Source organism: Diceros bicornis, chromosome 17 (genome assembly GCF_020826845.1).
Source record: "Diceros bicornis minor isolate mBicDic1 chromosome 17, mDicBic1.mat.cur, whole genome shotgun sequence".
In the NCBI taxonomy this organism is placed as follows: Eukaryota; Metazoa; Chordata; class Mammalia; order Perissodactyla; family Rhinocerotidae; genus Diceros; species Diceros bicornis.
In genome coordinates, this window is record NC_080756.1 from 53,264,739 (window position 1) to 53,284,895 (window position 20,157).

The window sequence follows — 20,157 nt, forward strand, 5'->3', positions numbered from 1 at the left end:
AGTGTAGAGTCTCAAGGTCAGTCAGAGGTGAGAGTTGAGGGCCCTCTCAGGTCATTCGTGAGCATGTGCACAGCCCTACTCATGCACATGGCCTCCTATGTCCCAGGAATATATTGGAGCTTTCAAAGCCCCTGTGGTCACCTCATTCTTTAGCTTTTCCCTTTTCAGCTTTTTGGTTAATGTATTGTTTGCCCTAACTGTGATCGAGGCTTGCTTTTAAGCTTTGTTAGGTGTGACGGAGCAGCCATTAGTCTAGGGCAATTTTTTTTCCACTCCTGAGGCAACACCCTTCTGAGTTCTCTACTTTCTGTCCCATGATGCACTTGGTTTTTCCACTCTGGCTGGTGGGAATACAAACTATTCTGGTCCTTTTGTGAGCTCCAGGGATTGCTTCCAATAATTTCAGGTGGTTCTTGCTTTGCCCTTGGCTAGTTTCTTGACGTGCTTGTGCTGATCGGTACTCATCCAAAAACTCAGGGAGACCCTCGGCAGATCTCTGTATTCTCTCTCTGTGCAGCTCTTTCCTCCCTGGCTCTCTGCTCTGAGAATTCAGCTGTGCTGGCCCTCTAACTCTCAATCCATTTCTTCAACTCAGTAAGACCATTAGGCTCCTGTTAGATTGCCTTCCCCTGCACTGTGACCTGGAAATTCTCCAGGTAGTAAACTGGGGCAATCACAGGATCAACTTAGTTGTTTTCTATCTCTAAGGGATAATTACCATGTGCTAACTCATGTCCAATATTTGAAAAACATTGTTTTATGTGCTGTTTTTCAGTTGTTTCAGATGGCAGGGTAAATTCAGTCTCTGTTACTCCACCTTGGCCAGAAGCAGAAACCTTCTTGCCAGTATTATTGCAGTAGCCTCCCTTTTTCTACCTGTGACTGTCCAGAGTCTATTATCAGCAATGTAGCTTAAATGATCCTTTTAAAATGTAAGGTAGATCATATTACTTCTCTGCTCAAAACCGTCTAATTCCTCTCACTTTCTCTCAAAAATAAAACATTGTCTCTACGGTTATCTTAAGGCCCTGTTTCATCTGGCCCTTCATTACCTCTGTTTTACTACTGATCTCTCTGCTCTATCCATACTGGCCTCATTGTTGTTCCTCAAACATTCCAGGCACACTTCCAGCTTAATAAATTATTATTTACTGTTTCCCCTACTGTACTATAAAGTAAATTATGTCAAGGATTTTTTTTTTCACTGATTTAATCCAAGCACCTAAAATAGTGTGTGGCACATAGTAGACCCTTTAAATATTTATTGAATGAAAGTCTGAGCCCAATCATAGAGCATTTAGGATATTAGGAAGGTTTCAAAAACAGTCACTCAGCCACAGGAGACAAAACAAAAATCCAGTTACCAAAAATGAAGTATATCAGAGTTTTGGCAGTAACGAAGGTCATTTGATGCCAAGTGTTATTGTTGGACAAAAGATATTTAATGTGTTTTACCAAAGACCAGAATTTAACCTAGAGTTTAGGCTGAGATGAGGATAAGGTGACTCAAATTGTGGGAAGCAGGACCTGATATTAAGCTCAGCCTGAAATGCTTCAAAAACATGATTTCAAAGGGCGACAATGTCTAGTACCAGAACTTCAAGAGGAGTTTGGATGTGTACTTGGAAAACATCATTCCTACTAGAATTCATTGAAGACTTGCTATATGACACCAATCTTTTTTTTAAAATCAGTTTATCAAGATTTTTAATGCTGATGAAGATGTGGTGAAACGGACACCTTATAAACTAATAGCAGAACTGTTATGCAAACTCTTCTTTAATTTTAAAAACGTAGAGTAAAATATACATAAAATTTACCCTTTTAACCATTTTTAAGTGTACAATTCAGTGGCATTAAGTACATTCACATTGTTGTGCATCCCTCACCACCAACCATCTCCAGAACTGTTTCAATACCATCATTCTTTTCTCTGAGCTAACATCTATTGCCAATCCTCCTCCATTTTTTTTTTCCCCCAAAGCCCCAGTAGATAGTTGTACGTCATAGCTGTACATCCTTCTAGTTGCTGTATGTGGGACACTGCTTCAGCATGGCCGGAGAAGCGGTGCGTCGGTGCACGCCCGGGATCCAAACCCGGGCCGCCAGTAGCAGAGCGCTTGCACTTAACCGCTAAGCCACGGGGCCGGCCCACCATCATTCTTAAATTAAAAAAAAAAAACGCAATTTTTTCTAAAAGTATTTGTCTACCTACCTATACAACTGGTGAATTAAAAAGAAACTTCTTCCTTCAATATACTAAAGAGATTAGTTATACAGTACAAGTAAAAGCAGGAGAAAGCACAAATGAATCCCAGAGGCCTTTTAAATCTTTGTGTGTACATTCAACCACATATTGTGATCCATCTTTGAAATACAAAAGGTTTACAGCTGTCATTAAGTAGAAAAACATATCCGTGACTCAATCTTCTTTCATAATGTCAGATCTCATCTTTCTTTCAAATATACGTCTTACTAGAAAGACTACCTGGCAGTTCCTCCATCCTCTTACTCTGTGACAGCTGCCAATACCAATTCTCCTGGCCTTGACAGTGGGTGGAGTTCTATGCATCAGGCCACCTCATTTTGAACCTGGCGACTATTTGCGGGCTGAGGTCTCTGTCTGCAGAAGATAGAGCAGCATGTAGTACTCACAGAAGCTCTACAATATGTTCTTGCCCTCAGGGTAGTAGTTATCTTGGTGTTCTCATTTAGGCCAGAGAATTATAAAAGGTACAGGATATTTATTGCCTGTGATCCTTTGGCCATAAATTAGCGAGTTCAATTTCTCACAATTCACATCCAGCTGCGTTTAGAAACTCTTCTTCCTTGATTTTCAGACTTTGCTCCTTTAGGTTCTCTCATTCCCCCTCCCTCTCCTCAGCCCTCATCTTTCTCATAAATTTGTCTCTGCTGTTTCTCTTTTCTGACCTGGTCTCTAGCTGTGAGCACACAATACATTTTAGTTCCTGAATATTTAGATGTCACCACTTTGGGAAATTTATCTTCCCTTCCAGGTTTAACTACATCCTACCTATAACTGACACATTTAATATAGAAGGGACATCAGAATTAACCAGTCTAATTCTTTCCTTTTCCAGATGAGGGAACTAAAGTCTCCGCAAATTAAGTGATTTACTAGGGTTACTCAATTAGTTAGCAGCTGAGCCAGCACAGAATAATATTTCCTGTCTCTCAATCCAGTGCTCTTTCCATTAGACAATGCTAGTGCCCTAAGTCATTCATTACACTAAACCCCTCTGCCTGTGAACCTATAAGCTACGTCCAGTACATGATCTCCCACCATCAGACAAGGCAGCACAATTCTGCCAGAGTCTATATACTATAAATATTTTTATAGTATAAAATATACTTATATATATTATTATTTATATAAAAATATAAAATACAATATGTGTAAATATAAAAATAAGTACAACATATAAATATTTATATAGATATATTTAATAATAATAAAAATAATATATTTAATAATATATTTACTTTATATAAATATTTTTACTATAAAGATACTTGTATTAGGTTTCTATTGCTGTATAACAAACTACCAGTTTAGTGGTTTGAAACACCACACATTAATTATCTCATGGTTTTCACGGTTTGGGAGTCTGGGCACAGGTCTGCCTGGGGTCTCACCAGGCTGCAATCTCATCTGAGGCTCAGGTTCCTCTTCCAAGTTCACTAGTTGTTGATAGAATTCAGTTCCTTGTGATTGTTAGGACTGAGGGCTTCAACTCTCAGAGGTCACTTACTGTTCCTTGCCATATGGCCCTCTCCTCTCCATATGGCAGTTTGTTCCTTCAAAGCCAACGGGAGGGTCTCTGCTGCTTCAAATCTGATTTCTCCTGTCTCTGTGTCCTCTAGATCTTCTTTTAACCGGCTCACCTGATTAGGTAGGGCTCACCAAGGATAATCTCCTTTAGATTAATTTAAATTGATTAAAGACCTTAATTACAACTGCAAAATCCCTTTACCTTTGTCATATAACATAACCTAATCCTGGGAATATCATTGCATCGGATAAGGTCCCATTCAAGGACAGGCAACTATACAGGGCCTGTACATCAGGGGTGGGAATCTTTGGGCTGTTTCAGAATTCTGCCTACTATAATAAGTAATGTGAGATATTTCAGTCTTACTTCCTGAGTATCCAGAGCTATTCCAATTGATTTCCCTTTACCAGATCATCATAAAACAGACCAAAACACTTGAAATCCCCGCTCTGAGAGCAGTGACTAAGAGTTAACAAAAGCCTAGTTTATTTTTATTTTGGCTTTGCTACTATGTGACCATTGGAAGGTCACTTAATTTCTCTAAATCTAGGTCTTTTCCCCCCCCCCCAAAGCCCCAGTAGATAGTTGTATGTCACAGCTGCACATCCTTCTAGTTGCTGTATGTGGGACGCGGCCTCAGCACGGCGGAGAGGCGGTGCGCCGGTGCGCGCCCAAGATCTGAACCCGGGCAGCCAGCAGCAGAGCGCGCGCACTTAACCGCTAAGCCATGGGGCCGGCCCTCTAAATCTATGTCTTAATCTTTTAAATATTATTTGTCTCAAGTAAAACTAGATAATATTGTTTCTATACTAATATTCCCTAATCATCTCCATTCCATTCATTATCTCTTCTACATCTTTTTAGGGAAGACAATTGGCCCCACTCTTGTATTCTTATGGGAAACTAATTTTATGTGTATCCGGGCTATCTTGCCAACACTTGTTATTAGCCATCCTAAGGGGTGTGAGGTGATATCTCATTGCAGTTTCAATTGGCTCTTCCCTAGTGATTAGTGCTGTTGAGCATCTTTCTATGTGCTTAATGGCCATTTGTAGATCTTCTTTGGAGAAATGTCTATTCAAGTCCTTTGCGCATTTTTGAATAGAGTTCTTTCTGTGTTGTTAAGTTTTAAGAGTTTGCTATATATTCTGGATATTAATCCCTTATCAGATATGTGATTTGCAAATATCTTCTCCCATTCTGTGGGTTGCCTTTTTGCCTTTGACAGTATGCCGATTTAATTGTTCACAAGTATTTTTCTTCCTTATCTCCGCAGAATTATAGGCTAGTGAAAGACAGAGATTATCACTTACAGTTCTTTTATGATCCTTCGGTGCAAAGGGGAGAGAGAAATTCTAGAGCATTTCTTTAGTATCAATTATGGTCCAAATGCTACTAGGATTACTCTTAAATGAAAGAAAAACTCATCATCTTTTGCAGATAAAAAAAATTGGTGCATAGAGAGGTTAACTTGCCCACAATCGCAGAACCAGTATGTGTTAACGCTGAAATTTAGACTCAGTTCTAACTTGACTCTGCTCACGATACATGACGATATTTGTCAAACGATTAGGCTAGGGTTATTAGAGACTATTGGGCAAGTAACAGATTTGATTGGTCTCACTTATTAGTTGATTTCACTGCAAACTCCCTGAACTGGGAAATCTGTATAGATCTGCTCTGGGGATAATGTGTTTATGTTATCAAGTCACGTCTGTTCAAACCAGACCAGGCCCAGTATATAATGCTTCAGACTCTTTGGCACAGAGAAGCCTCACATCAAGATGACTAGAATTATGCTAATTCATCTGCTTACACACAAACTGAATTTATAAAATGATTACCTGTGCCAGCAAATATATATTTAATGTTTCTGGCTGGTTAACATTGGCATGTGTTTTCACGCAAGTGGATTTTCCTGTAGATTTAGAGATGGAGTGGAGTATATACTGAAGTGAAATTAAAGACTATAAAAATTGTTTTGGAAATATTGAATAGGTTGGTAGCCTTTCTTTTCTTTCCGCTTTCATTATAATCCCATACCCTAATTATGCCAAATATGGATTTTGAACATATTCCCTGAAGGTGTGTTTAAATACTCAATTGATTTTATTGAACTGGTACAAATGACTTTACTATTCTTGTTGGCACTTTATAGTCCCTAGATGTTAATTAAACTTTGCAATTCTTTAACCCTACCACATCCCTATTATGGTCCAGCTATCCTCCATTAGACCTAATGCCACTCAGGTCAGTCCAAGACATCTCCTGGTTTGTGGAAGCAAGCCATTATTTTTATTTTTTATCAACTCATGTCCTTTTTTCCTCATCCTTTGATCATTAATCACATGACCAAATTTTGGGATTCACTTTGGAAATAACCATGGAAAGCTTCTCCATAGTTTTCCAAGTAGTTTTTTACCATCAGTATACAGACTTTTCCCCCAAAGGGTTACCTCTAGCAATGCTCAATTTGTGTTCAAATAGTTTTCAATTGGTTATTCTAAGAAAATTGTCAAATCAAGTTTCTTTTCTTGTTCTCAGTCTCTTTTCTGATATTAAAATTCTTTGGTTGCATGTTAGAAACAAATTTAAACAAAGAGGGGAAATTTATTGTAAGAATACTGGGATATTTCATGTAACTAAGCTAAGGAAATAAATTATGACAGAAGCAAATAATAGAATTTTATGTAGCTGTTTAAAAGACTGAGGCAGCAGTACACTTACTGGTAAGGCCAGATAGTCAAGACACATTGTGAAGTTATGGAACACTGTTTATATCATGATCCCACTGGGTTAAGAAAAAAAGACATGCTTATAAATGAATTTAGAAATTCTGGAAGGATATGCAAAAAAATGTTAACAGTGATCCCCCCCCCCCCCAGAGAGTAAGGTGAAGAGGAGGGGGAGGAGTGTCGGTGGATTTGACTTTCCAGTTTATTCTCTTCTTAAGAACTACTTGTTTACCATGAGCAATGTGGCAGCCATAGAGGTTTCTCAATCAGACCTCTCCTAAAACGCGCTGTGAAAAATGTAGCTGGCTGGCCAGCATCCAGCTGCCACTCTTTTGGATCCGGCTCAGTATTCACACCAAGGCCACTCTCTTCCTGGTTTACTCCTAGCCAATGACTGCACAAAGCAGGGGTAGGTCTCAGGTACATAATATACACCAACTGATTTGGTAAACGCATTTTGTTTTTCTATCTTGATCAGGAAAGAGGACCAAAAATAGTTTGCATCCAAAGCGAATGGAAAATATTCATTTAGTTTTGCTCCAGGGATATGTTAACCCTCGCACCTTTGATGATATAATCTAAATTATAGACACTCTGAACATTCCACAGAACATTACATAAATGCATTACATCAATGACATCACGCTGATTGGACAAAATAAGCAAAAGGTAGTTTAGCACACTGGAGGCCTTGCTGAGATATGTGTTCCAGAGGGTAGTAGATAAACTCTACAAAGATTTGGGGATCTGTCACTCCTATAAAGTTTTTTAGAAGACCAATGGTGAGGGGCATACTGGAATATCCCCTCAAAGTACAAGACAGCTTACTACATTTGCTTCACCTGATACAAGGAAGCAAGCACAATACTTGGTGGATCTCTCTAGATTCTAGATTCCATCTAGAAACACTATTCCAGCCCATATGATATGAAAGGCTACTTGGTTTGAGTAGGGCCTAGAGCAAGAAAGGCTCTGTAGAAGATTCAGGCTGCAATGCAAATAACCCTGCAACTTGGGCCACATAATCTGGCAGATCTTACAGTACTGCAGGTGTCACTGGGAGGGAAAGATGCAACGTAGCATTTATGTCAGAGGCTCATGGAACTGTGGAGGAACTGCTCCCCAAACGTATGTGAAGAGGATCTGTGCAGTATAAGGGATGGAATGTGGTTCCCCTAGAGATGTGCCACTCAGAATTCTTCAAGGAAACCTGATGTGAAGAACAAAGCTGGGGGCATCACACTTCCTGATTTCAAACTATATTACAAGGCTATAGTAGTCAAAACAGTATGGTATTGGCATAAAAACAGACACATAAATCAAATGGAACAGAAGAGAGAGCCTAGAAATAAACCCACACATATATAGGCAATTAATTTACAAAGAAGGAGCCAAGAATATACATTGGGAAAAGGACAGTCTCTTCAATAAATGGTGTTGGGAAAACAGGACTGCCACATGCAAAAGAATGAAACTGAACCCCTACCTTAAACCATACACAAAAATCAATTCAAAATGGATTAGAGTTGAATATAAGAGTTGAAACCATAAAACTCCAAGAGGAAAATACAGGGGGTAAGCTCCTTGACACTGGTCTTAGTAATGTTTTGGGGATATGACAGCAAAAACGATGACAACAAAAACAAAAATAAACAAGTTGGACTACATCAAACTAAAAAGTTTCTGCACAGCAAAGGAGACCATCAACAAAATAAAAAGGCAACCTACAGAATGGTAGAAAATATTTGCAAATCCCATATCTGACAAGAGGTTAATACTGAAAATACATAAAGAACACACCCAACGCAACAGCAAAAAAACAACCAATTCGATTAAAAAATAAACAGAAGTACTGAAGTCATTTTTCCAAAGAAGACATACAAGTGGCCAACCGGTACATAAAAAGGTACACAACATCACTAATCATCAGGGAAATGCAAATGAAAATCACAATGAAATATCACCTCACACCTGTTAAAACTGCTGTTATCAAAAAGATAAGAGATAAATGCTGGTGAGGATGTGAAGAAAAAGGAAACCTTGTGCACCACTGGTGGGGATGTAAATTAGTGCAGCCACTATGGAAAACAGTATGGAGGTCCCTCAAGAAATTAAAAATAGAACTACCATATGATCCAGCTATCCCACTTCTGAGTATATATCTAAAAGAAACAAAACCACTATCTCAAAGAGATATCTGCACCCCCATGTTTCACTGCAGCACAATATCCACCATATTCACAATAGCCAAGATATGGAAACAATCTAAGTGTCTATTGACAGATGAATGGATAAAGAAAATGTGGTATATACATACAATGGAATATTATTCAGCCACAAAAAAGGAAATCTTGCCATTTGTGACAACATGGATGGACCTCAAGGGCATTATGCTAAGTGAAATAAGTCAGACACAGAAAGACAAATACGGCATGATCTCACTATATGTGGAACCTAAAAAAAAGAAAAATCTCACAGACAACAGATTGGTGGGGTTGCCAGAGGCAGGGAGTTGGGGGCAGGGGGGAACTGGGTGAAGGTGGTCAAAAGATACAAACCTCCAGTTACAAGATGAATAAGTTCTGGGGATATAATGTACACCATGGTGACTACAGTTAACAATACTGTATTGTATACGTGAAAGTTGCTGAGAGAGTAGATCTTAAAAGTTCTCATCACAAGAAAAAAATTTGTAACCGTTATAGATGTTAACTAAACTTATTGTGATAATAATTTCACAATATGTACATATATCAAATCATTAAATATAATCTTGTATATCAATTATATCTCAATAAAGCCAAGAAAAAAAGAAAACCTGATACAACCAGCCTTCAGTTGGTCATAGAATTTCAATACATCCGTTTTCCTACCACAGCAAATATCCTCAAACTCTACTGTTAACAAAGCTTCAATTTAGAGAAGAATAATTCACGGATCATTGCCTAAGGTACATTCAATCCACCCACTCCTCTAAAGTGGCAGTCAGCCTGCTCTGTACAACTTACGAACTAAAAACGGTTTTCATGTTTTTAAAGGGTTATTTAAAAGATACATTAAAAAAAGCAATAGGGACCACATGTAGATGGCAAAGCCTAAAATATTTACTATTTGTCCTTTCACAGAGTAAGTTTGCCAAGTTCCAGAGCAGTATTTGTTTTTTTGTGTGTGTGAGGGAGATCAGCCCTGAGCTAACATCCATGCTAATCCTCCTCTTTTTGCTGAGGAAGACCGGCTCTGAGCTAACATCTATTGCCAATCCTCCTCCTTTTTTTTCCCCCAAAGCCCCAGGAGATAGTTGTATGTCATAGCTGCACATCCTTCTAGTTGCTGTATGTGGGACGTGGCCTCAGCATGGCTGGAGAAACAGTGCGTCAGGGCGTGCCTGGGATGCGAACCCGGGCCGCCAGCAGCGGAGCGCGCACACCTAACCGCTAAGCCACGGAGCGGGCCCCCAGAGCAGTATTTCTTAAAGGCACCAGTGCTGACAAGATTTAGGGTAGTGGTTCTCAAACATTAGTATGAATAAGTCACTTGAGGAGTTTGTCAAAATGCATATTTCTGGGAACCCAAAAATTCAGGTCTAGGGCCCTAGAATCTATATTCTAAACAAACAATCCAAGTGATTATGATATAGGTGGTTCTACGATACTTTGAGAAAATTTTAAATTTTTATCATTGGATCAGCTCAGACCATCAAGAGGACTTCTTACTGGACTGCCTTTATTGGACTGTATTTTAGCGTCATGATATTGATCTGCATTGTGGGATATCTCAGGATTGGGAGATATTGCTTTTCCTGTGCAATGTGCTTCTATCTTAAGCAGAAATCTTCTAATGATCTTATTCCACTCTTTGCCAATTTAGTTCCACCTTTAAGCAAATGTACAGGACCTGATAGTATGCATTTGCATGATTTTAACCCTTGTTTCACTTTTTTTTCCCCTCTATTTTGGCTTCATCCCGATCTTCTCCATTTGTTTTAATACATCTCTGTTAAGTCACCTCAAATTATTTTTGGGAAAACAAACCATAATATCCTAAATTATTCCTTATAGTACATAGTATGCATATTCCTTACTTGTTTAATTCTCCTGGTATTCCTTACTTGTTTAATTCTCCTGGTTTAGGAACAAGAAAAAATATTTTCGTTATGAGATGACAAGGAAAAAAGCACAGAGAAAAAATGAGATAAAAGGTTTTTTTCTTATACAGAATAGCTCAGTTAGCCAATGGAGTGTGGAGATAAGGAAAAATCAATCTAGATTAGGAGAAATGCCAAAACACATACTATTCCAACCATAAGATCTTGTGAAAGGAGCTTAAATAGGAAAAGTGAAAGGAAATCAAGAAAGAAAACCTTATAGACTCCAATTCTGAGGTGAAAAGATTCAGTAGCTCTTGCATAAGATATCAATAGCCAAAACGTACAGAATTAAAACATAGTTTCTGTTTATTCAATACTCAACTATGTGCTAAGCACATACATGCATTATACCATAGCTAATCCTCACACATTAACCTAGTAACATAGGTACAATTACTCCCGTTTTTTTACAAATACTCCCCTATGGCTTGAAGAGGCTGACTTGTCCAAAGGCCATGTAACCAGTAAGTAATAGAATTAGAATTTGTATTAATATCTGACTACGAAGTCCATTTTTGGTCAAAAGTACTAAGGCTGCCTCTATATACACACATATATATATATCAGAACCCCTGCAGTTCAAATATACAAGATCAGACATGGTCTCTAGCCACAAGAACATTAAAATGCAGCGAGCGATGCTGTGACGAGCGTGTGCCAGAGCCTTGTCAGAGTGAAACAGAAAAAAGGCTGCATTTCTTCAGAGATAAAACAAAAACAGCAACAATTATTTAGCATGGACAGATAAAGCATGATGAAAGGCGCAGGGGAAAATCCATGTAATACATATTTTAGTGCCTGTATATGTGCCAAAAGGAATATTCATTTTAGAATATATTATGGAGCCATCAGTCTGTCAAGAACCAAAGGAGTTTCGTCTTGCAAAAAGAAAAGAATAAAGAGAATGACACACGTGGAGCTAGACTTCAAGTCTAGATATATGGATTGAAATGAATGCATAGATGAGGGAGTGGGTAGAAATAGCTGCCAAGAGAACAAATCACACTCCACGCTATCTCATTTCCAATTCTTGTGTTTTTATTTTAAAAAACACATTGACTCAAACAGGTCACAGCTACTGCTTCCTTGTTCTGTGTATTTCTATCCTCCATTTGGAAAAACATGCCATCAAATCTATCTTCATCCAGTCTGTGAGTGAGGTAATAAGCAAAAAGGATCACTGGTTACTTCAAAAGAACCTGCAGGGGAAAAACACATACAGCACACTTAAATCACAGATATAAACAGTGTTTATAATTAGGATGAGAAAACAAAAGAAGATAGAAAATTAACTAATGTGACAATAAAATATTACAAATTATCTAGATTACCAAAAATATCACAACCAGTTTTTCTGTAATTACCACACTTTATCTGGGTAATCTCAGCTGAAAAAGGTGTATTAAGGTATACTCTCATTCTGACTTTGAAGACATTTAATGTTATCATGAAAAATTAAAAGCTTAAACCTATGACTGGTTTATAGACACAACCTTATTTCCCAAATGCTTGACCCTTCTTCAGGAGAAACTTCCTTCTAACTCCCTGGGATTTGTTCTTTCTACTGAATGAAGAATCAACAGTTCAATTTATAAATCCATCATATTGTCTACTGCATCAAGGTGTTGCCAGCACAAAAGTCAACACTTTTTTTTTTTTTTAAAGATTTATTTATTTATTTTCCCCCCAAAGCCCCAGTAGGTAGTTGTATGTCATAGCTGCACATTCTTCTAGCTGCTGTATGTGGGACGCGGCCTCAGCATGGCCGGAGAAGCGGTGCGTCAGTGAGCGCCCGGGATCCGAACCCGGGCCGCCAGCAGCAGAGCGCGCGCACTTAACCGCCAAGCCACGGGGCCAGCCCAACACTTTTTTCTTTATCCCTGACGTTTGTGACTTATTTCAGTTACACATCCAAGTGAGCATATTTTCCTAGTGATTAATTTAAACTGTACTATAGAGATAATTTATATTTTACAAAAATCAACCCAATTTTAGACACTGAACTTCATATTAATTAAAAAATACAGGAGGGGCTGGCCTGGTGGCGCAGCGGTTAAGTGCGCACACTCTGCTTCGGTGGCCAGGGGTTCACGGGTTTGGATCCCAGGCACACACCGACGCACCGCTTGTCAAGCCATGCTGTGGCGGTGTCCCATATAAAGCAGAGGAATATGGGCGTGGATGTTAGCCCAGGGCCAATCTTCCTCAGCAAAAAAAGGAGGACTGGCATCGGATGTCAGCTCAGGGCTAGTCTTACTCACACACACACACAAAAAAATACAATTATATATAAAGGTCAGAAATACTACTTAACAATCCTATAATATAGACAATTGTGTTTTATTTTAGTCAGAAAAACTGTACCAAGAGGAAAAAATCAAGGCAAAAACACTTCTTATACAACATCACACAAAATAAAACGTAAAATTATTGTACCAAAATGCCTGAACAAAATTAAACTTTTTTTTTAATAATTTTGTTTATTTATTTTTTTTCCCCCAAAGCCCCAGTAGATAGTTGTGCCCCAGTAGATAGTTGTGTGTCATAGATGCACATCCTTCTAGTTGCTGCATGTGGGACGCGCCCTCAGCATGGCCAGAGAAGCGGTGCGTCGGTGAGCGCCCAGGGTTCCGAACCCGGGCCACCAGCAGCGGAGCGCGTGCACTTAACCGCTAAGCCACGGGGCCAGCCCCAAAATTAAACTTAAACGCTCTTACTCTATTGCTCTAGGCTACATTTTCAATAAATTACACATACAATGAGCAATAAATTTTGGTTCAGACTAAGACTCAAGTTAGTCGTCGTCTTTTAGTTCTAAAGCACTGACATCTCTATATACTAACCAACATTTGTGATTAAGACAAAACTTTTAAAAAATTTAGAAATTCTAACTATATTAACTGCGGCTGTGTATTATTATGCTCCATACTAATATACAAAATGTTATTCAGCATTAGGATAAACATTTTTTAGTATAAGATGACTTCTTTTTACATGGTTTTAGAAAAAAGAAACAAAATTCACCATATATTTAGACAATGATAGTTATTCTAGTTTCACGTTACTATTGATCCTATTATCCAAGTATATACAATCGTCCCATTTAACTATCCACTTCCCCCACCGCTAGCCTAAAAATCTGCAAGAAAAAAAGGAATTTAAGAACAATATAAAGTTTTATGCTTGTTGTGGATTGATTCATTTTCTAGAATAGGAACAGAAGGAAGCAAGAGGAGAGGTAGAGGAATCGTATACTAGATCTAAGGAACCCATTCCTCTTCTCCCTTGAGCAGAAATCGCTACGAACCTGAAGGCTTCTTTGCATTTTGCCTTAACAGGGGAAACCTTTTCATTACCAAACCCTGTAAACCCCGATGTACTCATTAATTCTCCACACAAACTATCTAAAATGGCCACCCACAGCTTGTCTTAATACCCTTTCTCTGACTCGACTCCCCACCCTGTAGTAAATAACCACAAGCACAAAAGTGAAAACTCTTTGACACACAGCTCTCACTGCAGAACACTTCACTCGTCCAGTGACTACAGAATTTGAAGGATGCATGGTATATAATGCAAAGAGCACTGTACTGGCAGTTAGGAGACCCGGGTCCTAGTCTTGCCTCTGTAATCTTGGCCAAGTTATCATCTTTTCTGAACTTTAGTTTCCCAACCAGCAAATTCAAAGTTATAGTATATAACCTCTAAGCTTTCCAGCTTAAAATTCTAAATTTCTATAGCAGGCCTTTGCAGGCTGGTAGCTCAATCTGTTACTGCAGATATAAATAGAATGAGTCAGGACTCCTTTTCTTTAAATAATAATTTCTCCTCTGGATATCCTGTTTTTACCATTTACAAAACCTGAAAACAATTATTTGTGTGCTACTTTAAGAAAGCTAACAAAAATATTTCTAAAATGTTCACATATGTATCTTAGAAAAAAGATTTAGATCAGATCAGATCATTTTTTTTTTTTGTGAGGCAGATCAGCCCTGAGGTAACATCCGTGCTAATCCTCCTCTTTTTGCTGAGGAAGACCGGCTCTGAGCTAACATCTATTGCCAATCCTCCTCCTTTTTTTCCCCCAAAGCCCCGGTAGATAGTTGTATGTCATAGTTGCACATCCTTCTAGTTGCTGTAAGTGGGACGCGGCCTCAGCACGGCCGGAGAAGAGGTGCCTCGGTGCGCGTGCACTTAACCGCTAAGCCACGGGGCCAGCCCCTAGATCAGCTACTTTTAACTGAAAGACTAAAAATTAATTTTCTCTCCAGTTATAAAATCAATAAGTCATGGAGGTAGAATGTATAGCATGGTGACTATAGTTAATAATACTGTATTGCATATTTGAAAGTTGCTAAGACAGTAGATCAGATGTTAACCAGACTTACTGGTGGTGATCATTTCACAATGTATACAAATATCAAATTGTTATGTTGTACACCTGAAACCAGTATAATGTCATATGTCAATTATATCTCAATTTCAAAAAATTGATTTTCTCTAGTAAATGTCTATAAAATACTACTTTGCTCATTTTCTGATTTCATAAGAAACTTTAAAAATCAGTTAATTTGAAGTTAAAAGTCTAGATAAGATTAAGAACCGTATGTCTTTTCTTTCTGTCTAAGGGATCTTAAACAGCTTGGCTGCCATGACAATAAAGATACTATAGTTAGGGGCCAGCCCCGTGGCTTAGCAGTTAAGTGCGCCTGCTCCGCTACTGGCGGCCGGGGTTCGGATCCCGGGTGCACACTGACGCACCGCTTCTCCGGCCGTGCTGAGGCCGCGTCCCACATACAGCAACTAGAAGGATGTGCAACTACGACATACAACTATCTACCGGGGCTTTGGGGGAAAAAAAACAGGGAGGAGGATTGGCAATAGATGTTAGCTTAGATCCGGTCTTCCTCAGCAAAAAGAGGAGGATTAGCATGGATGTTAGCTCAGGGCTGATCTTCCTCAAAAAAAAAAAAAAGATACTATAGTTAAAATAAACAAGTGGTTGAGTGAGTAAACAGGTCTGTATTTTATTATAAATTTAGGAGTTGAAATTTACATTCCTTAATTCCAGGGACTTCAAAATATCATTTGATTTCTTCTATTCAGCCTCACCAACTTCTAAAAAGTAGAGAATCACAACATTGGTACTCTGACCCACGTGCCTGAAGGCAGTTGTTGATGCAAAGGAAATAAAGCTGTTTACCCCAGCAGATACAGACACAAAGAATGCAAATGAAAAGAGGAGACGCACCCACACACAAAGAAAAACAGGCAGGCAGAGACGAGAAATGGCAACCTTGGAAAAGTAAAATTCAGAGAGAATGAATGAGAGAGAGAAGTATAAGAGACTGAGGTGAGACAGATACAAAGACAGGGAGGCAGAAGCACAACCAAAGAAAGAAGAGTCAAAGAGCAGAGACAAACAAGCAAGAGGGAAAGGTGAACAGAGAGTGGAAGTGATGAGCAGACACAGCGACAAGGAAATGGGACAGGATAGAAAAGAGCCGATTGAAGAAAAGATCATTTTTACTCCATGATTTTTTCAAATTACCTACTTTTGTTATCTTCCCAGTACTCCCACTAAAAAGGGGACAGACTTTTATTCCTACAAAATGGTTAACAACGCACATTTCATTTATCTTGCAGATTTTTAAAAATTCAGATTTACTACGAGATGGTATAATTTTTGCCATCATTAAGGTTCACATATTGGGTGTGTTAGTAAGTCGATGGGGAGAATCCTTTCACAATGTATATGTGTATCAAATCATCATATTGTACATTTTAAATATCTTATAATTTTGTCAATTATACTTCAATAAAGCTGAAAAAAAGGTTCACACTGATCAATATACTGGGGAGAAATCCCTAATTTTGCATATTGCTAATTTTTTTTCAAAGTAAAGAATGATAGTACCCTAGTTAGGACAAATTCATCCTAAGGCAAGAACCTACAGGCATTTATGATTACACACTACAGTTACTTGCTATAATACTGGTATCAGATTGAAAACATATTCTTAGTTGAAAATAACTTACCATTTAGAGTCAAAATCCAGAAATCTTAGTCCTGTTTCCATTTTTTGCCCCCTTTGCTTCACTTGGTATGCTATGCTCTATCTCTTCGCCTATGCAGATTTTTCAGTAGCCATCAATCTGAAGAACTCCTTCTTCTGCTGCCACCTACCAGTTTATTTCTCTGCTGCAGCAGAAGGGTATATAGAAAAAGTTCTTGCTTATTACACCAGATTAAACAGAAAAATTCTCGTTTAACATTTCATATTTTCACCTGCGCACGAACTTCCTTATTGTTTCCCCAAGACCTCCCCACCAAAAGTCAAAACAATAAAAACCCCAATCACAGAAAATCAAACAATGTATGATCAACGTTCATGCTAAGCTGAGAAAATAAAAAAAAATTTAAAAAAAAGTGGAAAGATTTAGACACTCAGCAGTTGCCATCTCAAGGAGCCATTTCTTTTCTGTTACACTTTCCTTCTTCATCTATCCCTACAATCTTATGGATAAATGCGTAATTTAAAATTTCAACTAGGTAGTCTGCAACTCCTGCAAATTTTAAGTTCAGAGACTACCAAAAGAATTGTGGAGGATGCAGCCATAAAGGAGGTTTTTAAAAGTAACTCTAGAAACTAAGGGTGCCAGGTGCTTTACCTGCTTGAGTTTTCAATGCTCTGGACTGCTTATTGCCCAATGGCTCTGAACACATACGCCACCTACATTTAAAACAGGGTAGCATTTGTATGCCCATATAAGCACTAGGCATATTTTTTGCAAAAGAGTAGTAAGTTTATTAAGTCCTTTTAAAAGGACTGACCACAAATGCACATTTCCTCAAACTGTATACATACATGGAAGAATTAGGGCGAAAAAGGGAGAGAGAGTGACAAATGTAATAGCAGTTATAGAACTGGAAATTAATACCACATAAATGTTTTCTGCTTGTCAAAATCCTAAGACTCATTTCTATTCCCATTCTCCTTGTCATTGGGTTTCAAATTTATCCTGTATTAGCTACTAAAGAACAGTATCCAATAATGAACTAGTAATAATAGTAATGGCTTGTTTTTGTTCCACCATCCCAATATCTTGACCCCCAAATAAAAATATGTACAGTTTTGCCAACTTAAAAAACAAAACAAACACTGACATAAGCACCAAAGGCTAGTCAACAGTGGCAATGCAGTGACATTGTTTCTACTTTCTCATTCCTTCCCCCGATCTCAAACCCCACCCTTTGACCTCTGTATATGGGATGAGCCTGAGCAGAAGAGTTGGTGATGTCAGGACTGCGCCGTTCCCACGGATGCTCCTAGAGGCCTGCTGTGCTTCTGGGAACTGGGGCACAGGGATGTCTGTCTGACTGAAACCTAAAACAACAACAATTCACCCCACCCCTCATGTTCCCCAACCCCACAATAGCAGCCAGGTATATATGCTATATAAGGCCCATCTAATAAGTGAATATGGTGAAATCTGAAAGCAAGATCATTCTTAACAAGTCAGTGATCCTCATGGGGGCAGTAGAATGGAGACTGCTAAATTCTCCACATCCCATGAAATCGCACAGTCCATATATCCTAATGCTGGCCAATCTAAGCAGCAAGAGAACAAGGTTCTCCTGCACAAGCCTTTTTTAGTAGACATCATAAACTCCTGAAGGAATGCATTGGGGTTCCTTTGTTAGTAAACTTCAGTTCAACAGATAAATATTTTTGTCTTAAGATGCTTAGGGGAGTGACTGTTCCTATCTTATGAGTGTACTGAAGCACAAAACAGGTTAATGATTTATTTTATGCATTCAGCTATAGAAACAGCATTACAAGCCAGGATTTCCTATTCACTAACTAGTGATTTATTGGATTATAGCCTCTTTGGATAGGACATCCAAAGCCACAGGATAAAATTATACAGAAGTATATCTTCAAAAGGTCCTGGTTACTGTCACTACACTTCTACCTATTAGAAAGAACATCATCTCTCAAAATGATAACGCATATTAGAGCTAAAACTTGAGGAAGGATAGGAAAAAGGAGGAAAGGCTAGGTGGATTGGTGTAGACAGAGGAGGAGATAGTATATTAACTAAAAGGAAGGCAATTAAAATAGACATAATATTCCTTTTTCTGCCACTAACTTTGTTTTATGGCCTTAGTTCATCTCCTTAATGATCTTGTGCTTCAGAGATGTCCTCCAACCTGTTCAAACCGGTAATTTTTGAATGTTTAAACCATTATTTTATGACAATCTCAAACTGCTCATCTCTGTTAGAACTAGTGTCTCAGAAATGCTAAAATGATTAGTTCTGAAATCACGCTGCTCTTAAAATAACAAATGCTTTCTATTATCTTTGTCTCACCATTCCCTTTCACTTCCATAATGATGTCACAGAAAGAGAAGCACTAAGGTCAAGTGAATGTTATGGTGAGTTTTTACCATATATATAACCTAGAACCTAATTTTACCTTTTCAAAACTCTAGTTTTCCATACCTGTCAACTCCTAATTGATGTCTTTATACTGTGAGCTCACTGTGTATTCGGAACACCAACCCCTGAAAAAGCTTAAGCCAGAGTAGCACAATGGAAGAAACAAACAAACCCAAAACAAAAACAAAGCCAAAAAAGTCACACTCTGAATACTTAATTATAGACATATATGCAAGGAATGGAGTCATCTAAATGGCTAAAGCAAATCCCCAAAGAAAGTCCTGTGTTCATCCCAATCAATAAGAACTTTACCCCCAAAACTTCTTTAATCAAATTATTTGCTACATATATTTATGCATTACTGTTTAAAATGAGAGTTATTACAAACTCATGGTTGCCTTTAAAGTACATAAAGAAAGGAAATTTTAAAAAAAGAAAGTAAAGTTAACCTTGGGATGGAAAGAAAAGAGGAAGAGTCAAATTACCTGCAAGCAGGCTGGGGCTGTGCCTGAATCCAAACCGCTGCATTTACCATTCATTATACAGCTGCATTATGGGGGAAGGGGAGTTTAGAAGGGCACTGACCCCGAAAGTTCTCAATACTTCTCACTCATCATCAGGAAGGGGGAGAAGGAAAGTTTTTTCTCTGGGTATTTTTTTGTTTGTTTGTTTTTGTTTTTTTGGCTCCTGAAAAGGCTGGTAAAGAACAGTAACAGTGCAAGCAGTTAGAATATTTCTTTAAAAACAATTTTAAAACTGCAAAACATTAAGGAATTTAAAATACCAAACTTGCGTTAATATAGAAAGAATTTTCACTAGAGTTAGGCAGCCACCCCAAAACAGCATGGCAAAAGACATTGGTATAAAGGAAATAAAATATCACACAAAAATCCAAAACAAAACTAAAAACATTTCAAATTAAACCTGGAAGACTAGACGATTCCAACAGCAGATTTCTGTCCACTACTGAAACATTCCAAAATCCAAGCTTCAAAGGCGCCTAAATGTATCTTAAATGAAACTTTGTTTTGTTTTG

General features: G+C 38.3%; 1 protein-coding gene across 5 annotated transcripts in view; it reads right to left on the reverse strand.

The window, feature by feature from the left end:
* Window positions 1-10,712: 10,712 nt before the first annotated feature.
* Window positions 10,713-20,157, reverse strand: part of RIMKLB (ribosomal modification protein rimK like family member B) — a 78,923-nt gene continuing 69,478 nt past the window's right edge. The window contains exons 7-9 of one of the 5 annotated variants that reach the window (XR_009222593.1): window positions 17,349-19,817; window positions 16,716-16,878; window positions 10,715-11,875 (exon numbers count right to left, since the gene is read on the reverse strand). The gene's annotated coding sequence lies outside the window, so the exon portion shown is untranslated. Of the gene's footprint in view, window positions 11,876-16,715; window positions 19,818-20,157 lie in introns of those variants that run through there. The other 4 variants (XR_009222594.1, XR_009222595.1, XR_009222592.1 and 1 more) reach the window with 4 other exon arrangements.